The 23,335-nt window shown below is 45.0% G+C and overlaps 1 pseudogene; it reads left to right on the forward strand.

Moving 5' to 3' along the window:
• Positions 1 to 2,076: 2,076 nt before the first annotated feature.
• Positions 2,077 to 23,335, forward strand: part of LOC137345807 (zinc-binding protein A33-like) — a 213,515-nt pseudogene continuing 192,256 nt past the window's right edge.

A 23,335-nucleotide genomic window follows, 5' to 3' on the forward strand; every position in this document is an offset into this window, starting at 1 on the left:
CTATCAGTGTTTACACACTCCTTAATCTGACACAATTGGGATCTCTCTGAAATGTTCACCATGATTGGGACATTACCAGACTAGGTCAACTCCTTAGTGAAGAGCAGACAGTGTCCGTCCAAAGATTGTCAGCAAATTCCCCCTCATGAAGTGAGACTAATATCACTACCTCTCAGGTGGGAATTTCCTCCAGAACCCAAAGATACTCTTGTAAATTTCTCCATGAACCAACTTCCCAAAATTACCCACAGTCATTCTATTCCTCAGCCCCAGAGATTGGTCCAACATCACCTTCAATCAAATTCTGCTTCTCCTGAGTCTGGGCCGTGCACCTGGGTTCACAATTAGAAAAAATAGTTTTCAGGATTCCCTGTAGTCTAAGAAAAGGAATTAAAGGAAGACCAGTAAGGTCAAGTGGGTTTTTTGATACAGGAGCTGGTAAAGGGATGTTCTGCTGCTGATGGGTGAAACAGACCCAAGGGCTGTGTTGGTGCCATTAGAGGGAATCCTCCTCCCACTCATGAAGTGCCAGAGACTGGATTCTCCATCAGTCAGATGAAGCTTTCCATGGATATGGAGATGTCATCTTGGTACTTCAGAGGGACTGGGCCTTGTGTCCCCAATCTGACCCAGTATTAACAGGAATGGAGATTAAGGGAGCCAGAAGTTACCACTTGTGTCTCCAAAGAGTTATGGGTGATGTAAAAGAGGAGAAAATGATCTGTATAAATTTCCCCTCTGATCCAGTGTTGGCCAGTGTCTGTACATCGGTCAGCTCTGTACCATCAACCTCTGGAGAGGAAACATCACAATAAACTGAATTGAAACAAATTGGATGTTAGAAACAAAGAGTGAGATTCACTGTCAGTCCATCGAATGGGGCCAAACCCACTCCAGAAGCAGCAGTGGGAAAGGAAATGTAAGTGGGAAATGTTGATCCTCCTGCTCAGTCCATGGCCCAGCACATTAGTGCTTCAGTGTCCTGGTTATTCCAGATTAGCACCTTCCTTCCTTCTTTTCCTCCTTCCTTCCTGCTGGGTCAAATTTCATCCAATTCCGATCTTCCCACTGATCAATACTTCAATGCTATTTATCAGTGTCCAGTTTGGTTTCTAATCCCTTTGTAACAGGCCTCATATGTGTTAACCTGGTATTGACTGTTACTCCTCTTGATCCGTAGACAATCTGGATTAATTGTAAACAACAAGCATATCAAACACATGTATCTGGTATGAACACACCATGATCTGAGGATCTGTATTTTGTTCAGAATCCAGTTCCTCAAAGCTTTACTTTTTCTGTCTTTCCTTCACCGTCTCTTGGGTCGAGTGACTGACTGTCTTTTACAGCAGAGCTGCCGTTATCTCCCTCCGCAGGGGAATTCCAGCATTTCTCCATCTGTCACAGCACAGCAACAGGTGTGGGCAGGATGGATGTTGCTGAGTGTGACTGCACATGTCCTACCTCTTTGACGACACTCTCTTGTCCTTTGGACAGTCCTGGAAATGCACTGTCTGGAAATGCAGGGCATCTGAAGGACAGTCTTGGTCTTCAATGATGAGCTGAACCCAAAGAATTGAAGGACTGAAGAGATCAAAGTGGGAAATTCCTCAGACTGAATGTCACACACACACAATATTCCAACTGTAACCAGTAGAAAAGGATAAAGTAGAATGGGAGTGGACAAAGGCTCATCTCTCGAGGTTTCTAATTTACCTGCAGAGTGAGTGCTGCACCATCCCAGGGGCAGCTCCTGTGAATGGAATGTTTCGTGCTCTTGTGCTGATCTCTGTGAGTGTGCAGAATGTGTCTGATTTCAGGCCAGTGCTGGGTACAAGAACAACAACTTATATTTATATTGCACCTTCAACCTAATAAAATGTTCCAAGGCGCTTCACAGGAGCATTATAAAACAAAGCATGATACATAGCCACATAAGGAGATATTCGGTCAGATGACCAAAATCTTGGTCAATGAAGTAGGTTTTAAGGAGTGTCTTAAAGGAGGAAAGTGAGGTGGAGAGGTAGAGAGCTGTTAGAATCAGAGGACCTTAAACAGCAGGAGAGAGGGTTTAGGATGGAAAAGGAGCAACAGATGGCCATGGATGGACGTGCACAGCAAGAAGCTCTCTTGGGAGCTGACTGCCCAGGAGCCATCTTACACTGGTATGTGAATGAGGTAGATAAAGAGTAAACCTCCCTCTACAGTGTCACAGCAAACACTCCCATGGCAGGTACAGCCCAAGTTAAATACAGTGTAAAAGCCTCCAAATTGGCTCACCAATCACAGCCAACTCAGTTACAGCTTGTGTTAAACACAATGTACAAACTCTCTGACACTAACCAATGACACACACCAGCTCAGGTACAGCATGGTAAGCAGACAGATCAAAAATCCCTCTACATGTCAGTGTCAAGTCCTCCCAGGTGAGGTATAGACTCACTTTACACACGGTTTAAACTACAGTCAACTTGTTGCATCAAAGTCCGAGATTCATCGTTAGACTGTCACCTCGGCAAAATCCTGGACTGATGGGAATCTCAGTAAAGTTCCTCACCTTTACAAATCATTGAAGCTGCTGTTTCATCCCATCCTCAATACTGAGGGTCTTGGAGCCACCAGATCTGCTCTGTGAACCCAGAGACCTTTCTCCAGTCCCAGTTAGTGTGGTGATGATTCAACTTCTCTCTCCAGCTTCCTGAGATACTGTTCACTCCAAGAATCTTTAGCATTAAAGTTATTAATATTAATTCTAGAATCTGTAACTTTAATACAGTGAGACTGTGTCTGAATATGATTATATTTAATTTGAATATATTTGTAATGAATGGCATTTGTTTGAATTACTTACTTTAATATGAAATTGTTCTTTTCTTTCCATTTCCCTATTGATATGGTCTAAAGTCACTCACAGTGTCAGCTGCCGACTCCAGCTCCTCCCTCAGTAACTCCACTGATGTGGAACCAGGGCTGTAAACCCGCCTCCAACTGACATCACAAAGGAGCCAGGAGCCAATCACACAGCAGCCAGAATTATGTCACAAAGCAGCCCGAGTCTCTCCCACTCAAGGGGAAGGGGGTGGGGTGGTTACAGGGTCAAATGACCAGACTCTGCCGCAGACAAAGAGACGTTACACCACAGAAGGCAGACCATTGGCTGCCTTCTCCCATCTCCTGATTTTGATAGAATAAATAAGGAGAAACTGTTTCTACTGGTGAAAGCTCTGGTAACCAGAGGACACAGGTTGAAGGTGATTGGCAAAAGAACCAGAGGTGACATGAGGAAATATTCTTTCACACAGTGAGTTGTTATGATCTGGAATGCATTGTCCAAAAAAGGTGATGGAAGCAAATTGAATAGCAGCATTCAAAAGAGAATTAGATAAATACTTAGTGGGGAAAAATACAGAGTGATAAGGAAAGAGCAGAGGAGTGGGATTAATTGGATAGCTCAAGTAAAGGGCTGACACAAGCACAATGGCTACCTCTTGTGCTATGATTCTATATTCCTCCCTGTTTTCATTAGTTGCTTATAAGAGATATTCCAGCTCATCACACTGTTTTTAGTTTAGAGATACAGCACTGAAACAGGCCCTTCGCCCCACCGCGTCTGTGCCGACCACCAACCACCCATTGAAACTAATCCTACACAAATTCCATATTCCTACCACATCCCCACCTGTCCCTATATTTCCCTACCACCTACCTATACTAGGGGCAATTGCTAATGGCCAATTTATCTATCAACCTGCAAGTCTTTGGCATGTGGGAGGAAACCGGAGCACCCGGAGGAAACCCACGCAGACACAGGGAGAACATGCAAACTCCACACAGGCAGTACCCAGAATTGAACCCGGGTTGTTGGAGCTGTGAGGCTGCGGTGCTAGCCACTGCGCCACTGTGAGAATATTATAGGGTAATGCATGTATGGGACACAATAATTCGGGGGCACGTCAGTATAAAATCATACAGAGGCCAAATTCAATGCATAACATTCAATAGGTATCAGAGCATCACATTTCAGATTGAGATGCACCAACAGCTGAGGAGAGGATTTAAACATCCTCTGCAGTGATTATCACCCTGTTATTAAATACAGAGCGGAAGGGAAAGAGCAAGTGAGTGGGATTAATTGGATAGCTCAACTAAAGGGCTGACACAGGTACGATGGGCTGAATGGCCTCCTCCTATTCTGTGTGTTTATATGATCCTCTATTTTTTCATTCATTGCTGAGAAGAGATATCCCAGCACATCACACTGTGGGAATGTTGTAGAGCCATGCATGTATGGGACACAATCATCCTGGGTCACATCAGTATCAAATCATACAAGGGCCACAATCATTAGGTGCAATTTCAAAACATATCATTCAATAGGTATCAGAGTATCACATTTCAGATTGAAATGCACCAACAGCCGAGGAGAGGATTTAAACATCCTCTGCAGTGATTATCACCCTGTTATTACAGTCCTGCAGACTGTTAACTGGGAAGACAGACACTTCACCACTTTGTAACTGCAGCTTGTTGGCACCAATGTCAGCAACCTCATTCCCTAATCCAAGAGACTCCATGACCAGTGAGCTCCGCTGGATACAGACGGTGTCATTGAGCGGCAGAATCAAATCCTCATTTAACATCACAATATCATTTTAGTTTGTCAGGAAGGGTACTTGTAGAATGTATTACTTCAGTGCTGGAGAGATTGGGATGATTGGCCCCTTCAACAGGCTTCCAGTCAAAGGTACTGACAGGGTTAATGGGGAAGTTGCTACATTGGTGTACTTGTCCATAGATCACTGAAGGCAGCAGTGCAGGTAGATAGGGTGGTTAGGAAGGTATATGGGATACTTGCCTTTATTAGCTGAGGCATAGAATATAAGAGCAGGGAGGTTATGATGGAGCTGTATAAAATGCTAGTTAAGCCACAGCTGTAGTACTGTGTACAGCTCTGGGTACCACACTAAAGGAAGGATATGATTGCTCTGGAGAGGGTGCAGAGGAGATTCACCAGGATGTTGCCTGGGCTGGAGCATTTCAGCTATGAAGAGAGACTGAAAAGTCTTGGGTTGTTTTCCTTAGAGCAGAGAAGGCTAAGGGGAGACATGATTGAGGTTTACAAAATTATGAGGGGCATTGATAGGTTAGATAGGAAGAGACTTTTTCCCTTCGTGGAGGGGTCAATAACCAGGGGGCATAGATTTAAGGTAAGGGGAAGCAGGTTTTGAGGGGAACTGAGGAAAGTTTTTTTTTTTTACCCAGACGATGGTTGGAATCTGGAACGCACTGCCTGAAGGGGTGGTGGAGGCAGGAACCCTAACAACATTTAAGAGGTATTTAGATGAGCACGTGAAACGTCATAGCATACAGGGCTACGGGCCAAGTGCTGGAAAATGGGATCAGAATAGTTAGGTGTTTGATGGCCAGCACAGACACGATGGGCCAAAGGACCTGTTCTGTGCTGTATAACTCAATGACACGATGACTCCATCTGTCAATCATTATTGGAGTTGAGTTCCGAGATCCACTTTACCAGGCAACCCAACTTTGCAGCATTGGGGAATGAATTAAACTCAATTAGATGGAAAGTGATCCAATAAAACACATTCAGGTGGAAGGAATGTATCTGATTCATTCCTCTGCTGTGAGTTCACAGTTTGTTAGAAGGAGGGGAAGAGTTGTTGGGTTAATATTAGTAACTGTCTAATTTCAGGATTGATTGTTTCATGGCTAGAATGCAGAGAATGGGAGTTATGGAGAAGCTCTCATCTGTTCCCTTTGCCTTGGGTTATTTGTTGATCCTGTCCTAGTGGACTGTGAGTGTAATTTCTGCCGCTCCTGTATTGTGTCCTACAGACAGGTGCAGGGAGGGTCTGTCTGTTGCCCCCAGTGTGGTGAAGATGCTGCAGAGCAGACCCTGCAGCCCAACTGTGTATTGAGGAATGTGATGGACAAGATTTTCAGGCTGACTGGTTTGCTGGAGGTGAATGAGGAGGAGAGGCGTCTGTGCCAGGAACACCAAGAGAAATTGTCCCTGATCTGTGAGACGGATGAGATGTTCATCTGCCTGGTGTGCAGGGACTTGAAACTTCACAAGCAGCACAAATTTATAGAGAATTGAATTCATCACAACATGCAAGGTATGGGATCCCTTCTCAACGGTGAGAATGGTGATGGGGGAATGGTGGAAATGTACTACTCAGTCAGTACATGAAGGTGGACTGGGGTCTCCTGTATACTTTATCATGGGGTAATTCTGTCTTCTCTTCTACTTAGTAACTTCACAGAACTAGTCTTGTATCCAAGTATCACAGTTCAATACACTTCCTTCCTGTCTCCCCTGCAGAATAAAGGAGTTGCTTTCTTAAACTCACTAAACCAGAAAGTGGTCTCTTTGAAAGATGCGCTGCAGAAACAAGGACTTGAGATTGCACACACTAAAGTAAGTTGGTCTGATCTACCTGTGTCCAGAAAGGTTTACAATCTGCAGTCACTGTGTGTGTGTTGTGGCTGTTACACAGGCTAATATCTGCATGACAATGACTACACCTGTTGTTTTGGTAAGTCCCAAGATTGTAAAAGGTGTATTATCAATGCCAGATTTCTTTCAATGTGGCAGCCATTTTACATGTGCTAGCGAAATAAATAAATTACTAATTAAATAGTTTCTGAGGCTGTTTTGAAGGAGGGGTATCAGTTGGGGCATTGGGAGGAATCTCTGCTCTTTTTAATATTGCCAAGGGATCTTTCACATCCAGACAGGGCCTTGAGTTAACATCTTATCCAAAAGGCAGCACCTACACCAGTGCAGCGCTCCCTCAGTGTTGCCCATCTGAGAGTGCAGTGCTTCAGCAGGTCTCGGCCTAGATCATGTGCTGAAGTCTAAGTCATGGGTTCAAGATCCACTCTATTCATAGAGGCTACCAAATTGGCCAAGGCTCCAGGCTGTGGATTTCACTTTTTTTAGTTTGGAGAATGTGTAGGAATTAATTTTTTTGGTCTGGAAATCAGTGTCAATCATGTTGAATTCTGAAGTTTGTTCCTTTCCTTAAGGAAATGGGGTTTAATCTGATCTACCATGTTACACAGCAGTTTGCTGACCACCAGTTCCTCAATGACCAAGAGCAACATGATGGAAAGGCTGGAAGCTCAGGTGGAAAGTAACTTGACAAATGGAAAGAAACCTGACAGAAATGCACACGATACTCTTCTCCCCTGAGCTGGATATCACTAACATTTGAGGCCAAACTGAATCAAAGTGATCTCTCTGCAGGTCCACACTGTGCTCTTTTCTTCTCCCTCCTCACTTCTGTTTGATTAAATTGAAAGGTATCTGCCCCCTCCCAGTGGCTCATTGTTATGGCGATGGTGGACATCTGTAACTTAGCTTCCAAGTTGCTCGACAACAAAGGGAAACCTAAGCCAGGGTTTCTGTTGCTGACGTCCATTCGTTTTACTTAGTTTATGCTATTGCACCTCACTTTTTCTTACCAAATGCATTGTTTTACATTTGTGTTCAATTTCATCAAATATGTGTCTGCCCGTTTTACCAGTTCATGTCCTGTCACTATCCTCCTCACTTGTGTTTACTACATTTGAACTTTGAAACAATGCCCTGTCGAACCAACTCCAAATCATTGTGAAAAAGAGCGGGTTCCTAATACTGACCCCTGGGGGACACCACTGTATAGCCTCCCTCCAGACTGAAAAACAACCATTCACCATTACTCTCTGCTTTCTGTCTCTTAGCCAATGTTGTATTCATGCATCCACTGTCCCTATTAATCCAAGTCAATTATCTGGTACTTTATCAAAATATTCTAAACCTGCATCTTTCTGGGTTTTTTTTACTTTTTATTACACAATAGCAGAGTAAATCCATCTGGCTGATGGGTGACTGACCCCAGCTCCAGAATCTACAGTTGTTCACATTGGGCTGATCTCTCTGATTTGCCTGATCTGTCTGTGCAATGGTTCCTGGCTTTTCCCTCCACCTCTCTGTCTAGAAATCCATTCCACGTGTCCTCTTTGAGTGAAGAACTTCCTGACCATCGGATATTTAACTTCACCCGGTTTAGCCTGTCACTTTGTCATAATTTACCTTTCATTCATCCTGATCCGTCTCTAAATGCCACCCATTGTATCATGAACTTCCCTGCTCTCACCGGCACCCTGCTTAGGCGCCTCAACAGTCACCAGTGTTTCCTTCTTCCGTCTTGCCTTTACTGATTTATATATTTGAAGGGTCAAAGGGCTTTAAAAAGAATTCTGACCAAATCCTTTACTATCTAGAAGGACAGGGGCAGCAGACACATGGGAACACCACCAATTGCAAGTTTCCCTCCAAGCCACACACCATCCTGACTTAGAACTAAATCGCCGTTCCTTCACTGTCACTGGGTCAAAATCATGAACTCCCTCCCTAACAGTACTGTGGGTCTACAAACATCACATCGACTATAGTGCTTCAAGAAAGCAGTTCACCACAATCTTCTCGAGGGCAATTAGGGATCGGCAATAAATGCTGGCCTTGGCAGTGATGTCCACATCCCATTAAAGAATCAGATTCTGGCTTTTTGATTCATTCTCATGTCTGTATTAATCTTAGATTATTAAATAACCGTGTTCAAAGAGAACTTAATCTAAAGTGGGATAATATGAGACCAAATCGATGAAGCTTCAGTGAAGTGATGAAATCTGTTGGGAATGTGTGCCCTGGGTACATTGAGTGTGGAATCAATGAGAATGTACTGTCCCAAGTTGGTTTTCACCTCGCCCAGTTTAATTCACTTCAGCGTGCTTTTGTGTTCCATGAAGCTGCAACAACAAACTAACATTGTTTCTGTTTTCTCTTCAAGGAGGTTAGTTCTTGGAGGGACAGGTATGTATTGTCAATAATGAACTATTGCTGATGTAGCAGCTCCACATCCCACTGTGTTCTCTAGTCTGAATCCTGTAGTGTTAATTCACTTCATACAAAACTGGCTTTTATTGCAGGGGCTTGGAGTACAAGAGGAAGGAAGTCTTGCTGCAATTGTACAGGGCTTTGGTGAGACCACACCTAGAGTGATGTGTGCGGTTTTAGTCGCTGTGTACCAAAGGAGCTTTTTGCCTTAAACAAGGTGCAACAAAAGTTCATGGATTTAATTTCTAGCATGAGAGGGTTGTCTTATGAGGAGAGACTGAGTAAATTGGGCCCATACTGACTGGAGTTTAAAAAAATGCCAACTGATCTCAGAATCTTCTTTTTCAATGATGGGGTATGACAGGCTGGGTGCAGAGGGGCAGCCATGTAGGAGTAAGATGAAGAGCAATTTCTTCACTCGGTGTTGTTTCTCTACCCCTGAGGGCTGTGGATACTCAGTCACTGAGTATATTCAAGGCTGAGATTGATTAGATTTTGGGACTCTAAGGGATCGAGGATATGGGGATGAGAAAAAGTGGAGTTGAGGGTCAGCTGTGGTCTTATTGAATGGCGGTGCAGGCTCAAGGGGGTGTATAGCCTACTCCTGCTCCTAGTTCTTGAAGTTCTTCTGTCCTGGTGTTCTCCAACAGGTATTAATGTTAGCAGTTTTTCTGAAGAGACGCCCACTGCTATGTCTGGGAATGTGTGCCTGGGGACATACAAAGTGCACACTTAGGAGAGAAATAAAGGAAATTATCCATCCAGGTAAATGAATGAATAACATTGCTTCCACCAGTAATCCTGTATCCAGATCAACAGGGGTGATCTGAATCCCAGCCTGTGTTCAGTTGTAGATTATTCTTTCCCAAGTTGTGTCTGTAGAATTCACTTGCAGGGTTAGTGGTTTGACACAGAAGCTGTCGACATTCGAGGTTAGGTTGGTGAGGTGGATGAAGGGATGTGTGATTAGGACTATTCCCTCATGGAGGGTGGACGGTGGGGTGGGGGGGCAAATACTAATATGAACTGGCTGAGCTGACTGTAACTTGTATGTGGGAGGGTGGCAGGAATTTTATTTAAACCCTTTACACTTTATAGCATTTAAATACAGTCCCCACTGCTTACAGTTTGTGCTAATGCATTTTTCCCACTATAGGTAGTAGATGGCTTGTCCCAAAGTTGTGACTCTAAATCTAAAAATGGGCACACTTTTCTTCAAGGGAACCTGTAAAGTGATTTATGCCTTTAACCCCTTATAGAGACTAAACCAAATCAGGAGTACATCTCTATGAATCTCCTTTAAGTTCAAATCAGACAAATTCTCAGACACATGGGGAGGCGGTGGCGTAATGGTATTGTCACTGGACTAGTTACCCAGAGACCCAGGGTATTGCTCTGGGGACATGGGTTCGAATCCCACCACAGCAGAAGGTAGAATTTGAATTCAATTAATAAATCTGGAATTAAAAAGCTAGTCTAATGATGGCCATGAAATCATTGTCGATTTGTTGTAAAAACCCATCTGGTTCACTAATGTCCTTCAGGGAAGGAAATCTGCTGTCCTTACCTGGTCTGGCCGACATGTGACTCCAGACTCACAGCAATGTGGTTGACTCTTACATGCCCTCTGAAATGGCCTAGCAAGCCACTCAGTTGTATCTAACTGCTACGAAGTCAATAAAAAGGAATGAAACCGGACGGACCACCCGGCATCGACCTAGACACCAGAAACGACAACGGCAAACCCAGCCCTGTCGACACTGCAAAGTCCTCCTTACTAACATTGGGGACTTGTCCCAAAGTTGGGAGAGCTGTCCCACAGACTAGTCAAGCAACAGACTGATGGTCATACTCACGGAATCATACCTGACAGACAATGTCCCAGACACTGCCATCACCATTCCCGGGTATGTCCTGTCCCACCGGCAGTGCAGAGGTGACGGCACAGTGGTATACAGTAGGGAGGGAGTTGCCCTGGAAGTGCACAACATCGACTTTGCATCCCATGAAGTCTAATGGCATCAGGTCAAACATGGGCAAGGAAACCTCCTGCTGATTACCACTTACCGCCCTCCCTCAGCTAATGAGTCAGTACTCCTCCATGTTGAACAACACTTGGAGGAAGCACTGAGGGTGGCAAGGCACAGAATGTACTCTGGGTGGGGGACTTCAATGTCCATCCCAAGAGTGGCTCGGTAGCACCACTGCTGACTGAGCTGGTCAAGTCCTAAAGGACATATCCACCACCGACGCACAGTGGCAGCAGTGCGTACCATCTACAAGATGCACTGCAGCAACGCACCAAGGCTCCTTAGACAGCACCTTCCAAACACCCAACCTCTACCAACTAGAAGGACAAGGGCAGCAAATGTATGGGAGCACCACCAACTGCAAGTTCCCCTCCAAGTCGCACACCATCCTGACTAGGAACTATATCGCCGTTCCTTCACTGTCACTGGGTCAAAATCCTGGAATTCCCTTCCTAACAGCACTGGGGTGTACCTACCCCCACATAGACTGCTGCAGTTCAATAAGGCAGCTCACCACCACCTTCTCAAGGCAATAAATGCTGGCCTAGCCAGCGACGCCCACATCCCATGCATAAATTAAAAAAACTTATTTGGATCCAAAGAATTGTACTTTCTTTCCCTCAAAGAAAGATACTAAAAGAGAATATTACCATTTGTCGGGTGGCCTATTTAAAAAAATTATTGTGGCTGTCAAGTATCCCAGATATTATAAGGGTCTGGGAAGTCTGTTCAATATGCATCTCTCCACTTAGAGACACGGAGAGGGGGCTCCTTGTAGTTGTATACAGGATGCAACATGAGACAATTTATTAACTTTTTTTTATAGATTTATTAAAGAATTTAACATGCAACCACTTCTAAGTGGATAAATATAACACTATCAAATATTACTAAAAGATGTAACTCCTAATCTTATTTCTAACCTATAACCAAAAGTTTAACCTTGCTAATGTTACAGCAAAATATTTTAGAATATCCATAAATTTAAAGTGAACTTTTTTACCTTAAATTCCCCGTAGTTGAGAAGCATTGTTGAGGATTCAACATTTCTAATCTTTGCTTCATAACCTCCTTAGGTTTATACTGTTTCTGAAGTGTCATCTGACTTTTAACATATAGGTGTTATCTTCCTGTGTGTTTTTCTTTTGCTTTTTAAAATCCATACCTTGAACTACTATCTCCACTTAATGGTTTACTGGAACTCTCCTGCTCTTGAGGATGTGAGCATTTATCTGGTCAAAATGTTGATAATTGTGTTTATTTGACTATTTTAATTGCCTTTTTTATGGTAGGTTGGACTTCCCTTGTTGGTCAATCTGTCGACATTTACTAACACCATCAATTATTTTAAATTTATGGTATCTCTTACTGATATCACATGGGATATTTCAATGTGTGTGTTTATCCTCCAAGACCCGAGCTACAGAAACACTGAAATGGATTTTCCAACTTAAGTTTGTAGCAGGGACCTTGAAATTTCTAAGTCTGCCTTCTTAAAGGGGAATGCCAATGAGTCTTGAAAACCTGACCAGCCACTCAATCTTTAATTCTAAAAGGTATAATGCATTAACTATTTCTAAATTTTACCTAATGAAGCCTGATACCTATATTCCATCATACCTGTGTGTACTTCACATAGAAAAGGCACACTCTGAATCTTTGACACCTGTTTGTAACTTTATCACAAAAATGTCCTGTTCAAGGACAGCAGAGTATTCAACTCCACAGAAGCTTGGCAGGGGGAGCAGATGACAAAACAAATTGCAAAGGTTAAAAATAGTCTATTGATTACAACAAAACAAGCTGAACTGATTGGTTGGGCTGGTGTAGTGTAATTTACTGAGACACTCACTGTAAGCAGGTGGAGCCTCCACACTGAACATCCTGTTTCTGCACTGAAAGAGCTGGTGTGTGGAACACATTAATCAGTGACTTTGTAATTGACGATGGCAGCAATGGAAATTGATCAGTGCTCTTTGCCCAGTTGAAGTGGTGCGGACTGTGTGTCTTTTACTGAGGCCGGTGGGGCTGCTGTTCTTCTACTCGGCCAGTTTGTGGGGAACTGGGTCACAGCAGTTGGGTGGAAATGCTTGGTGATTTCTGACCCCTCCCCATGCTCAGATTTCTGAGCAACTCTTTTTTTTTTATTGATCAGAAATGAAATCTGTTTTACAATGTGAAGTGATCTTTTATAATGTCCTTAACATTTTTCACATTGGACAGTGTCCTCTCTCTGAAGGGAGGAAAATGGTGTAATATTTGACCTGTAGTCCATCCCACCTGATGCCAAGGATTCTCCGGAGGCAGCGAAGATGGAATGAATTGAGACGTCGCTCTTGGCTGACATACGTTGTCCAGGCCTCGCCGCCGTAGAGCAAGTACTGAGGACACAGGCTTGATACACGCGGACTTTTGTGTTCTGTGTCCGTGTGCCATTTTCCCACACTCTCTCTTGGCCAGTCTGGACATAGCAGTGGAAGCCTGTCCCATGCGCTTGTGGCAGGACCGTATCTCCAACACAGAAGTCCTAGAGGCAGCCAACATCCCCAGCTTATAGACCCTACTGAGCCAGCGGCGCTTGAGATGGCTTGGCCATGTGAGCCGTGTGGAAGATGGCAGGATCCCCAAGGACACATTGTACAGCGAGCTCGCCACTGGTATCAGACCCACCGGCCGTCCATGTCTCCGCTTTAAAGACGTCTGCAAACGCGACATGAAGTCCTGTGACATTGATCACAATTCGTGGGAGTCAATTGCCAGTGATCGCCAGAGCTGACGGGCAGCCATAAAGGCGGGGCTAAAGTGTGGCGAGTCGAAGAGACTTAGCAGTTGGCAGGAAAAAAGACAGAAGCGCAACGGGAGAGCCAACTGCGAAACAGTCCTGACAACCAATTTTATCTGCAGCACCTGTGGAAGAGCCTGTCACTCTAGAATTGGCCTTTATAGCCACTCCAGGCACTGCTCCACAAACCACTGACCACCTCCAGGTGCTTACCCATTGTCTCCCGAGACAAGGAGGCTAAAGAAGAAGAATTCCATTCCACCCAGAGTTCCAATTAAAGTGGGATTCTCTCCATTCCAGTAAAGGAACAATTGGCTCATTCCCCCTCCCCCAAGACTCAATCACTGTCCTCTCTTGGTCATCCACCGACGAGAGGGAACTCCAGTAACCCATGGACTTTGTTCTGCAGTTCTGCTTGCCCTGACCCTGGACTCTCGAACAGTAAACCCTTGGCTGCTGCTGTCTGCTGATCTGACCAGTGTGACTGCCATCGATACCAAACAGCTGCTTCCTGACAGCCTGGCCAGGTTCGATCTGTGTCACCATCCTGGCTGCTGTGGGTTTTATGGCAGGGATGCACTACTGGGAGGTGAAGGTGAGCGACCAGTCCAAATGGGACCTGGGCGTGGCCAGAGTCCATTAACAGGAAGGGAGACATCGCTTTGAAACCCGAGAATGGATACCTGGCACTGTCCCTGAGCAATGGAGAGCAGTACTGTGTTCAAACTTCACTGACAGTCACCTTGCTGGCTCTGAGGAGGAAGCCCAGCCACACATGAGTTTACCTGGACTACGAGGGAGGCCAAGTGTCCTTTTACAATGCTGCTGACTTGTCTCAATTCTACACTTTTACAGAGACTTTTTTTTTAATTTCCAAAATATACTTTATTCATAAAAATCTGTAAAAATTACATTCCGAAACAGTTTAATACAGCATCAAGTCAAAAAATACAAACAGTGCAAAGATGATCGGTTTCCTTCAATACAATCATGAGTTGCCTCACAACCCTTCCATTTCATTGTCATGCCATATACATTTTTACATTTGCAGCACACAGAATTTTCCCGATACAGTTCGAGGTGTTTTCCATGGACCCAGCCCCTCAGTTCAGCTTGGTGGGGGGACCTTACACTGTGGTCTTTCCCCATTGAGCCTTTGCTGCGGCTGCCCCAAGCGTTAGTGCGTCCCTCAGCACGTAGTCCTGGACCTTGGAATGTGCCAGTCTGCAACATTCGGTGGTGGACAACTCTTTGCGCTGGAAGACCAGCAAGTTTCGGGCAGACCAAAGGGCGTCTTTCACCAAATTGATAGTCCTCCAGCAGCAGTTGATGTTTGTCTCGGTGTGCGTCCCTGGGAACAGCCCGGAGAGCACAGACTCCTGTGTTACAGAGCTGCTTGGGATGAACCTCGACAAAAACCACTGCATCTCTTTCCACATTTGTCAAGAGAATGTTCCCTTTCTTTTGCCCCTGTTTGAATGACACTGGTGACAATGGTGCTCCTCTCTCAGTAGTTTTCTTGAGGTGACTGTGTCTTTAAAGATCTGTTCAGCTCTGGCTGCTCCTGGCTAGGTTGGTGTATAATTAAAAACACTTTACTGAGAATGTGTAACCGTGGTTGTGAGACTGGGAGGAGTGGACTATTAGAATTGTCTTTCTAACCTCATCTGCATTGCCCATTCTCTACTGTGAGAACCTAGTGGGACAGGGAATGTGTATTGACCAAACTCTACTGTCCATCCAATACACATTCCCTGTCCCACTCGGTTTACACTCATGATGTTTCAGTGTACCTGTGTCAGAGGAATCCACATCTCTGCTCCAATGAAATAGAAGCTTCATAAATTTCATCCTTGACAAATACACAAATTGCTTCTGATATTTTTTTCACTCCCTTGTGTCCCATTCGCAGCTATACACTGCAAAGTATTTGATGCCCCTTGATCTCTCTCTCTCTGCAGCGGTATATGGATTTTGAGCTCATTGATGCAACTACTGGCTGTGAACAGTTGCCCTTAGCCTAAAAGGGAGTGGGGAATTCAGGCATTGAACCCACTACCTCTCATGTAAAGCAACTGTTTTACCATTTGAGCTAATTCCCAGTCTCTGATGGCATCTTACTCGAACTTTCAGGAGCCCTTCAGCATCCACCTTCATGTTACTCTCTGACCAGCAGTGAAATCCTGCTTCGGGTTGACCCGCTGTCTGAACACATTAAATGCTTTGCTTGATCCGAGCAGCAGCAGGCGAGCACTGGCTGCACCGAAAGACACAATAATGATGGAAGAAGCCGAGAAGAGCCCGAACTTGAAGCAAGTGAGGTGACTGGAAACTAGCAGCTGCCCAGAGTGTGAGGGAGCAGTTGAGAGCCCTGTCTGACTGACAGAGACTTCTTTTGCTTTCAAGCGAGTGCTGAGTGGCAGGGACCCCATGACTGCATCTTGTTCTCCGACCGGTATTCAGTTTTGAATACTGGTGAGAATGTTGGTTTCTCGGGGGATTACAGGCAGAGCCAGGTTTATGGCACCATAGGTGGCTTAGCTGCACAGTGAGGGAGGGAGAGAAAGTGCAATTGAGGTAGGGGTTTGATAGTGAGGGGGAACAGACAGGCACTTCTGATGCAGACGTGACTCCAGGATGTTATGTTCCCTCCATGGTGCCAAGGTCCAGGATGTCACTGAGTGGCTGCAGGACATTCTGCGGGGGTGGGTGAACAGCCAAAGGTCATGGTCCTTATCAGTACCCATGACACAGACAAAAAGAGGGATGAGGTTCAAAAAGCAGAGTTTAGGTAGCTAGAAGAGAGATTGAAAAGCAAGACCTTGAAGGTAGTAATCTCCAGATTACTGCTACTGAGTACAGAAATAAGATAAAGCTGATGAATGCATGGCTGGAGAGATGGTGCAGGATAAAGGGCTTTAGATTCCTGGGGCATTGAACCTGGTTCTGGGGGAGATTGGACCTGTGCAAGCTGGATGAATTGCACCTCAACAGAACTAGGACCAATATCCTTGCAGGGGGTTTTGCTAGTGCTGTTGGGGAGCATTTAAACTAGCCTGGGAGGGGGATAGGAAACTGACAGCAGATTTGGAAGGGAAAGAAGAAAATGTGGAAATGGAAGACTGATAATGCTCGCAAGGCAAAGGAATAAAAAGCTGGAAGGTAGACAACAAGGGCGTTTGGCTGTACTCATTTTTGTGTTATAGTCTTTCTTGGATGTTTCTTGGATGTACTTTGCATCAGTATTCACCAAAGAGAGGGACTTGGTGGATGATGAGCCGAGGGAAGGGAGTGTAGATAGTCTCAGTCATGTCATTATCAAAAAGGAGGAGGTGTTGGGTGTCTTGCAAAGCATTAAGGTAGATAAGTCCCCAGGGCCTGATGGGATCTACCCCAGAATACTGAGGGAGGCAAGGGAAGAAATTGCTGGGGCCTTGACAGAAATCTTTGCATCCTCATTGGCTACAGGTGAGGTCCCAGAGGACTGGAGAATAGCCAATGTTGTTCCTTTGTTTAAGAAGGGTGGCAAGGATAATTCAGGAAATTATAGGCCGGTGAGCCTTACGTTAGTGGTAGGGAAATTATTAGAGAGGATTATTTGGGACAGGGTTTACTCCCATTTGGAAACAAATGAACTTATTAGCGAGAGACAGCATGGTTTTGTGAAGGGGAGGTCGTGTCTCACTAATTTGATTGAGTTTTTTGAGGAAGTGACGAAGATGATTGATGAAGGAAGGGCAGTGGATGTTATCTATATGGACTTTAGTAAAGCCTTTGACAAGGTCCTACATGGCAGACTGGTACAAAAGATGAAGTCACACTGGATCAGAGGTGAGCTGGCAAGATGGATACAGAACTGGCTCAGTCACAGAAGACAGAGGGTATCAGTGGATGGGTGTTTTTCTGAATGGAGGGGTGTGACTAGTGGTCTTCCGCAGGGATCAGTGCTGGGACCTTTGCTGTTTGTAGTATATATAAATGATTTGGAGGAAAATGTAGCTGGTCTGATTAGTCAGTTTGCAGACGACACAAAGGTTGGTGGAGTTGCGGATAATGATGAGGATTGTCAGAGGACACAGCAGGATATAGATCGGTTGGAGACTTGGGCGGAGAAATGGCAGATGGAGTTTAATCCGGACAAATGTGAGGTAATGCATTTTGGAAGCACTAATGCAGGTGGGAGGTATACAGTAAATGGCAGAACCCTTAGCAGTATTGACAGGCAGAGAGATCTGGGCGTACAGGTCCACAGGTCACTGAAAGTGGCAACACAGGTGGATAAGGTAGTCAAGAAGGCATACGGCATGCTTGCCTTCATCAGTCGGGGCATAGAGTATAAAAATTGGCAAGTCATGTTGCAGCTGTACAGAACCTTAAGTTAGGCCACATTTAGAATATTGCATGCAATTCTGGTCGCCACACTACCAGAAGGACGTGGAGGCTTTGGAGAGGGTACAGAGGAGGTTTGCCAGGATGTTGCCTGGTCTGGAGGGCATTAACTATGAGGAGAGGTTGGATAATCTTGGATTGTTTTCACTGGAACGATGGAGGTGGAGGGGCGACATGATAGAGGTTTACAAAGTTATGAGCGACATGGACAGAGTGGATAGTCAGAAGCTTTTTCCCAGGGTGGAAGAGTCAGTTACTAGGGGACATAGGTTTAAGGTGAGAGGGGCAAAGTTTAGAGGGGATGTGCGAGGCACGTTTTTACACAGAGGGTGGTGAGTGCCTGGAACTTGCTGCCAGGGGAGGTGGTGGAAACAATACGATAGCGACGTTTAAGAGACATCTTGACAAATACATGAATAGGAAGGGAATCGAGGGATATGAGCCCCAGAAGTGCAGAAGGTGTTAGTTTAGGCAGGCATCAAGATCGGCGCAGGCTTGGAGGGCCGAATGGCCTGTTCCTGTGCTGTACTGTTCTTTGTTGTTTGTTCTTAGCCGTGTTGGCAAGACCAGCATTTGTTGCCCATCCCGAATTGCCCTTGAAGGTGATGAGTTGCCTTTTTGAACCACTGCAGTGCATCTGGTGCAGGTACTCTCTGTGCTGTTGGGGAGGGAGTTCCAGGAATTTGACCCAGTGACAGTGAAGGAATGGTGATATAGTTCCAAGTCAGGGTGGTGTGTGGCTTGGAGGGGAACTTGCAGGTGGTGGTGTTCCCATGCATCTTCTTTCCTTGTCCTTCTAGGTGGTAGAGGTTGTGGGTTGGGAAGGTGCTGTTGAAGGAGTCTTGGTGAATTGCTGCAGTGCATCTTGTAGATGGTACACACGACTGCCACTGTGTACCAGTGGTGGAGGGAGTGAATGTTTAAGGTGGTGGATGAAGTGCCGATCAAGAGGACTGCTTTGTCCTGGATGGTGTCGAGCTTCTTGAGTGTTGTTGGAGCTGCGTCCATCCAGGCAAGTGGAGAGTATTCCATCACACTCCTGACTTGTGCCTTGTAGATGCTGAACAGGCTTTGGGGAGCTGAGTTACTCACTGCAGAATTCCCAGTCTCTGACCTGCTCTTGTTGCCACAGTATTTATGGTCCAGTTCAATTTCTGGTCAATGGTAACCCCCAGGATGTTGCTCGTCGGGGTTTCAGCAATTGGTAATGCTGTTGAATGTCAAGGGGAGATGGTTACATTCTCTCTTGTTTGAGATAGAATTGGACAAATTAACCCATTGGGCTCAGGGGCAGAGCCACAATGGATTCTTTGTGTTTTTTTAAGCAGGTGACGGCAAGTTCCAAGGCCACATGAGAACTGATGCCACAGCAAGAGATCCAGCAGCTTTAAGAATTTAAAAACTTAATTGCAGACATCAAATGTCACAGCATCTTTATCAATGAGACAAAGTGCTTGAGAAGGAGAGATAGTTGCAAGCATTTCTGTCTTTAATGTAACAAATGCAATACCACCAAGTCTGGGCATAAGAAATTGGAATCAATAAACACAATGTAATTGATATGTGTGGTCATTTAAAGCACTCAAAGGGAAATTTATCTGATATTTAGGAGGACAATCAACGTTTTAGAAAATAAAAAAACAGAACAGTCTAAGTGGTTTGCTGTGTTGGATATTAGCAATGGGTTCTGGTCCATACTGCTGGCACAAGAGGGTCAATATAAATTTGCGTTTGCGTTCCAGGGACAACAGGACGTATGGCTCCCAGGGAAAGGCACAGATATTGAAAGAAAAGGTTTATTATTTGAGAATAGTGATAACACAGGGAAAGCGTGAGACGGAGCGGATGCGAGTACAGACAATCCTCAAACTCCCCTTACCACAAGATACTAAGGCTCTGAGATCATTTTTGGGCCTTGTCGGGTATCGCAGGAACCTTACTGATGGATTTGACTTAAAGCCAGCCCCTTTATATAAAATCCTGAAAAGAACTACTATGTGCCTGGCGGACAATTTAATCTGCTGAGTATTTCCAGCATTTCTTGTTTTTGTTTCAGATTTTCAGCATCTGCAGTATTTTGCTTTTATTTTAGTGGACAATTTAATCTACCAGGGGTGTCAGGTTTTGACAGCAAAGGCCCTCCAGGGACCTTTTGTGTCAAAATCATTGAGGGGTGTGCAAGGGAAGGAGACATAAACGTAGTTTAGTGAATGACGCAGCCACAGTCCTTAATATTAATGATATCATAGAAAAGGTAAAGGAGGTCCACGACATTTCAAATAATGAAAGTGTTTGTAGTACATATGGTCCGTGGATGTTAGAACAAACGAAGAAAAATTGGAGGCAAATTGATGCAGGACAGGTACCAGTTTGGATAAATTACACCCAGTTGGAGGAATTACCTAGTCATACATAATAACATTACCACGTGCCAACTCAGAAAACCTAAGATATGGAAAGGTCAGGAGTGTGTAAATACAGGATCTATGAGTATTGGAGTAGTGTTGGGAATACCTGTAATTCTGAGAGATAAGTTAGGGATGCAATTACATGAAGTAGAAAATATAGGGGTGATAAGGGGAAAAGATTACATAAAATACCATGATATTTTACCCTACGTTATGGAAATTGGAAACGAGGTAGTTGGAACAACATTGTCTGAGTGTAGTCTGGAAAACCAGGTGGTCATATGTCCTCATCCTATATATAAAACGGCAGAATCAAAATGTGGGTTTAATGCCACTGTAAATTGCACCATGGAGACTAGGAAAGCATTGTCAGGGCTAACCCATGTGGCCTATATGGGAAAGGGGAGGTATTGCTTAACCACCACAGCGAAGGAGTACCAGTATGGACATAAACGGACTTGTCCGGTGAACAACAGTATGTTTCGTTACAACCCACGAATACCAACCAGAGTAGGGAAGATGGAGTTGGTAGATATACATAAACGAAAGAGAGAAACGAAACCTGTGACAAAGTATTAAGGAGGGTTTGACAAATTACCACCGGGAATATGAATATACTATTCAACTATTGTCCACACGCTTGGGTAAAGAGAGACAGCAGCTAGAAGTCATTGCTGTAGTATACTACAATCTGGAACAACAGTCGAAGATGCTACAAAATGAGATTGACGAGACAAACGATTCTACCTGGTGGAAGGACTTATGAAGTTGGGGGTCAAATGTGCAGATACACCCCTGGTTTAGAATTATCTCCCATGTCCTGATAGTGGTTTTGGGTATCAAGGCGTAATATGTGACATACTTAATTTGGAAACTTAGGAAATTAATTAGGCGATGTGAGAGGATGTATGAATACAGGATGGACAGCTACCTTAAAGACAATCAGTGTTCAAACTTGCTCTATAAAAGATAGACAATTAGTTATGCCACACGAGGGTGATTGTATAACCTATTCGTATATACTTTAAATTAATTAATGAATGGTCAACTTGCTCCAAGAATGAAATTGCAGCTGTATTGTGTTCGCACAATTGATTATGTAATCTTCTTCTTCTTTGGCCTCCTTATCTCGAGAGACAATGGGTAAGCGCCTGGAGGTGGTCAGTGGTCTGTGGAGCAGCGCCTGGAGTGGCTATAAAGGCCAATTCTAGAGTGACAGACTCTTCCACAGGTGCTGCAGAAAAATTTGTTTGTCGGGGCTGTTACACAGTTGGCTCTCCCCTTGTGCTTTTGTATTTTTTCCTGCCAACTGCTAAGTCTCTGCGACTCGCCACACCCCGCCTTTATGGCTGCCCGCCAGCTCTGGCGAACGCTGGCAACTGACTCCCACGACTTGTGGTCAATGTCACAGGACTTCATGTCGCGTTTGCAGACGTCTTTAAAGCGGAGACATGGACGGCCGATGGGTCTGATACCAGTGGCGAGCTCGCTGTACAATGCATCTTTGGGGATCCTGCCATCTTCCATGCGGCTCACATGGCCAAGCCATCTCAAGCGCTGCTGACTCAGTAGTGTGTATAAGCTGGGGAGGTTGGCCGCCTCGAGGACTTCTGTGTTGGAGATACGGTCCTGCCACCTGATGCCAAGTATTCTCCGGAGGCAGCGAAGAATTGAGACGTCGCTCTTGGCTGACATACATTGTCCAGGCCTCGCTGCCATAGAGCAAGGTACTGAGGGCACAGTCTTGATACACTCGGACTTTTGTGTTCCGTGTCAGTGCGCCATTTTCCCACACCCTCTTGGCCAGTCTGGACATAGCAGTGGAAGCCTTTCCCATGCGCTTGTTGATTTCTGCATCTAGAGACAGGTTACTGGTGATAGTTGAGCCTAGGTAGGTGAACTCTTGAACCACTTCCAGAGCGTGGTCGCCAATATTGATGGATGGAGCCTCACAGCTCCAGCGACCCGGGTTCAATTCTGGGTACTGCCTGTGCGGAGTTTGCAAGTTCTCCCTGTGTCTGCGTGGGTTTCCTCCGGGTGCTCCGGTTTCCTCCCACATGCCAAAGACTTGCAGGTTGATGGGTAAATTGGCCATTATAAATTGCCCCTAGTGTAGGTAGGTGGTAGGGAAATATAGGGACAGTTGGGGATGTGGTAGGAATATGGAATTAGTGTAGGATTAGTATAAATGGGTGGTTGTTGGTCAGCACAGACTCGGTGGGCCGAAGGGCCTGTTTCAGTGCTGTATCTCTAAAACTAAAAAACTAAAAACTAAGAACAATCTGCTGGACATTCCGCTTCTGTAAATTGCCTAGGCAACCACACTAAATTTAGAATAACAAGTGACGTATGCTCTGAAATGTATAAATGCTACCTCGCATTGTTTTAAACTTAACTCACATGTGACACTGTCAGTGGGACATGTGGTCCTGCGCAGTAGAATCAACTGAGTTCAGCTTGCAAGCAATAAAGAGTAATTGATTTTAAAATGGTGTCGAGACTTCTTGACCTATCCAGGTCTGAACCGATTCTTACAATCTCATCACCCAGACATGACACATTCCTAAGGAACTGTTAGTGTGAGAAATATACTGACCAGGCAAACCCACACCCCTTGTCCGAGGATGGCTCACCTCAGGTTCCACACGTCCCCCCTTTTGTCCTGAAAGGACAACTTCCAGTCCTCACTCAAGTTCTATGTTTGCTAGCCGCTGGGCTTCATCCTTCATGGGGTCATGGTTCTTGAGAAGAGGGAGGAGATGGGTTGTTGGACTGCCACCAGGACCCTGGAGATTTTGTGACCGGCAAACGGAGTGGATGC

This window comes from Heterodontus francisci, chromosome 29, assembly GCF_036365525.1.
Source record: "Heterodontus francisci isolate sHetFra1 chromosome 29, sHetFra1.hap1, whole genome shotgun sequence".
Lineage (NCBI taxonomy): Eukaryota > Metazoa > Chordata > Chondrichthyes > Heterodontiformes > Heterodontidae > Heterodontus > Heterodontus francisci.